Source organism: Myotis brandtii, unplaced genomic scaffold (genome assembly GCF_000412655.1).
Source record: "Myotis brandtii unplaced genomic scaffold, ASM41265v1 scaffold850, whole genome shotgun sequence".
Lineage (NCBI taxonomy): Eukaryota > Metazoa > Chordata > Mammalia > Chiroptera > Vespertilionidae > Myotis > Myotis brandtii.
The window spans coordinates 603,190-607,220 of NW_005371455.1; the positions used below are offsets into that span (position 1 = coordinate 603,190).

General features: G+C 41.6%; 1 pseudogene; it reads right to left on the reverse strand.

Annotated features, from left to right (window-relative positions):
* Positions 1 to 861: 861 nt before the first annotated feature.
* Positions 862 to 1,381, reverse strand: LOC102239289 (annotated as a pseudogene).
* Positions 1,382 to 4,031: the final 2,650 nt, after the last annotated feature.

Genomic DNA, 4,031 nt, shown 5'->3' on the forward strand with positions numbered 1-4,031 from the left:
AGGAAGGGAGAGGGAGAGAGGGATGAAAACATCAATAATGAAAACAATTAATGATTGGCTGCCTCCTGCACATCCCATACTGGGGATCGAGCCCACAACCCAGGCATATGCCCTGTCCGGGAATCAAACCGTGACCTCCTAGTTCACAGGTCCATGCTCAACCACTGAGCCACCCCGGCCAGGCTGTTCCATTTTTTTTGAGTTGCCTAGCAAGATGTTTCCTGCCATGTATGTTTGGCTCTTCCTCAACTACCTGTAAATCATCCATTCTTACTTCTAAAGTCTAAGACTCTGTTCACTCCCCTTTTGTCCTTTGTCCAAAATATCTTATATACCCAATGTTGTCTCATTGACTTGGAAATTTTCATACTTACATGAATTCCCCATGTGCATGTATTAAAAATTTTATTTTTTCCTGTTAATCTTTCTCTGTTAATTTGCTTATTAGCCCATCCTAGAAGAATTTAGAAGATGAACGGACAAGTATTAATACTTTTTAACCCTGACATAGTAAAGTTTCGTTTTATGTAGTCAACATTTGTTTAGGTTTACCCATATTTCACCATTTTCTTTGTTCATCATTAATTTATGCTTCTCAGATATTTCACCCAAAATTAGTTTTATTGTCTGAATTATAACCTTAGTATTTCCATTGTTAAGTATTGATCAGTAGAAAATTTGGGGTTTGTTTTTTTTTTTTTTTGGCAAAAAGCTTTGTTGCTTCCATTTGGTACAACGCATGGGAGAGGGCTTCGGGGTGGTTGAAAGAATGGCTAATGGTTTGGGGGATATGCTCAGGCAAAATCCAGACACCAAGCGAAGTCAGAGGGTCCCTCAAAGGCCTCTGGCCTCCAAAGGCTTTTAGCTGTGCTTGAGGGTGAGCCTTAGAAGAGATACAGGCCCAGCCTGGGGACTGGCCAGCCTGCGGAGGTGAGTCAGGTGTTGCCCATCTTCTTGATGAGTTTCATCTCCGCACCCAGGAAGTGGTTCTCCAGGAAGTCACAGAGGTGAGGATCTCTGCGGTAGAACCCAGGGCATGCAGATCCACAAGGGCCTGGTTCAGGTTTCTCTCCAAGGCCAAGGTGGCTTCCAGGGTGTCCTGAGTTTTTTTCCCATTCATCTTGCGAAGGCTTCAGCGTGTCCTGGAGAGAATGCAGCCACTGTGCTGGTTTTGCACCTTTAAGAGGTGCTCAGCGCCCTCGCCCTTCTTCTTCCCGAACTCCTGGAAGAATTGGCCCTCGCCCTCCAGAGCCACATCATCGAGGTTGAAATAGAAGCCCAGCGAGAGGTAGGTGTGGAAGGCCGGCAGATGCAGGTTGGCCAGGTGATAGATGGCAGCCTGCACCTCAGTGGAATAATTCTGACGAATTTGGGAGCTCATGGTTGTTCGGCAACAAGAAGTTAGGGTAAAACGAAATGGTGTTGGCTGGTCTCAGAGGCTGAGGATGGCTGAAGTGGTTCCGAAGGTGGTGACTGGATTAGAGTCTGGAGAGTGATCAGAGGCTGGAAGAAGGGGCGTCCCTGGGTCTGTTCCGTCCAAACACTGTTGAAGCAAAAGACAGATCCGGGACTGCTGAGGCCATCGAGGGGCTAGAGTACAGGTGGATGAGTTTTATTTCTGTGATTAAAGCTTGGCCAGTGAGTTCACTAACCAGTGAAGGGTACACTGTGTTGGCCATGGCAGGAGTGGGACCAGGTGCCTTGGGCAGAGGCTAAATCATATAGGATTAGACTATATCTTAGAACCACTCCTTTGGTGGGAATGGGGCTTTAAAATTGTGTTTTTGTTTGTCTGAACAAATCATTATTTTGATGTTGTTGCCAAGTGATTGTTTTGTCAGATATAGCATTATACAAGAATATAAATATATCAACAAGAATATTAGTATATTAACAGTATCATTTTGGTCATCTGTTTTCATTGTTTTTGTTGAGAAGACAGCTATCATCAGTCCAATATTACCTCTTCTTAGATTATCTGTTTTCTCTGGCTGCTTTAAGATATTTTTTTGTGTGTGTGTTAGATTTAATTCATTGTGGTGTGTCTTACTGGGGATTTATTTTTATTTGGCTTGATTGAGATGTTTGGCCTTCTGAATCCATGAGGTTGATGTCTTCTATAAATTCTTGCAAATGTTTGTTATGGACTGAATTACACTTCTCTAGATTCTTATGTGGAAGTCCTAATCCCCAGTGTGATGGGACCTTGGAGAGGTAATTCAGTTCAGATGAGGTATCCTAATCCCCAATGTGATGGTATTTGAGATGGGACCTTGGAGAGGTAATTCAGTTCAGATGAGGTCATGAGGGTAGGGCCCTCAGGATGGGATTAGTGCCTTTATAACAAAAGCCACCAGGAGGTTTCTTTCTCTCCCTTTCTGTCTCTCTGCCATGTGAGGACACAGCAAGGAAGCAGCTGTGTGAAAGCCAGAAAGCGCCCACCAGAAATCATATTTGCCAACACCTTAAAGTTTAGACTTCCCAGCTTCAGAATTGAGATGTAATTCTGTGTTGTTTCAGCTACCCAATCAATGGCATTTTGTAATAGCTGCCCAAGATGACCAAGATTATTTTAAATTATTATTTCTTCAAATTTTATTCACCCTTTTTTCTATAATTTTATATTATACTTTTCATTTGTTTCACCCTGCTATTCTCTAGATATTTTCCCCCAAACTCTATCTTCCAAGTCAATAATTATTTAGTCATTAATCCTGTCTAATGTGGTTATTTACAGTTTTTATTTTAGTTATTTTTATTTTCAGTTCTGGAGGTTATATTTCATTATTTTTGTGAATATAATTTACCTTTATTTAAAATTTTCTGATCTTTTCTTATTTGCTATTTCATTTTTTTTTAATTTGTGTGTATTACAATTCATGTTATTTTCTCCATTTGATAATCATGATATCAGAAGATTTGGGGATTTGATTTTGCTATCTATCATTTTTATGGGCACCCAGCTGGTGTGCTCAGTGGTAGAATGTTGACCCATGAACCAGGAGGTCATGGTTCAATTCCCATGATTTTGGACTGAAAAAGTCATAGCTCTTTGAATTAGTCTGTGAGGAAGCTTTACTGCCTGAGTGAAAAGTATTTCCTTCAGATAAGCTTTATTTGCTTTGCCAAGGAACATGAAAACACTAATAATGTAACATTCTCTAAAAGAGAGAGAGAGAGAGAGAGAGAAAAGTAACATTCTCCACCCCCCCCCCCCAAAAAACATTCTCCATTCCCCTCCCCCTACAAAAGATCCCTAATAACACTGGGGTTTCACATGCAAGTGAACTCTGGCTTGTTTGTAAGAAAGGTTTCCACCTTCATTTAGGGCCCTGCTCTGACATGAATTATACTCTGGGAGTAACAAAGGCATGCAGGGTTATTTCTAATCCATCTGTACATGGAAAGTCCTATATTTCAGGGTCAGCTTTGTGCCGAAAGTAGGCTTGCTTCTTCAGGGGTTGTTCTACTTGACGAAGTCATAGGCTTGCCTCCTCTTTCTTCTCTGTATAATCTGACGCTACTAAAATCGAAGCTCTGTGATCCTCAGCAAATGCCCTCAAGGGGAAAATTGTTTCAGGGGCCCTATTTACTTGTCTGAATTCCCTCATTCTTTAGCCACCTTTGCTTTGACCATGAAGTATTCATTACAAAACCATCTGGTCCTTGGTACATTTGAAGAAATTGTTTTAAACAAATGTTTTCAGATGTTTATAGCATGAGTTTCAGATAATGTTCTATTGTTTCATCTTGTTTAAAACAGAAGTAAAAAGAATTAAGGTGATTCTATTATGTTTGAAACTACTACTGTTATATAATTATCCACATTTTATATATATACTAGAGGTCCGGTACACGAAATTCATGCATGGTGGGGGAACGGTGTCTCCTCAGCCCAACCTGAACCCTCTTCAATCCGAGACCCCTCGGGGGATGTCCGACTGCTGGTTTAGGCCCGATCCTGGACCTCTGGCTCCTAATTGCTCCCCTGGCTGCCTGCTTGCCTGGTCACCCCTAACTGCGCCCCCCCC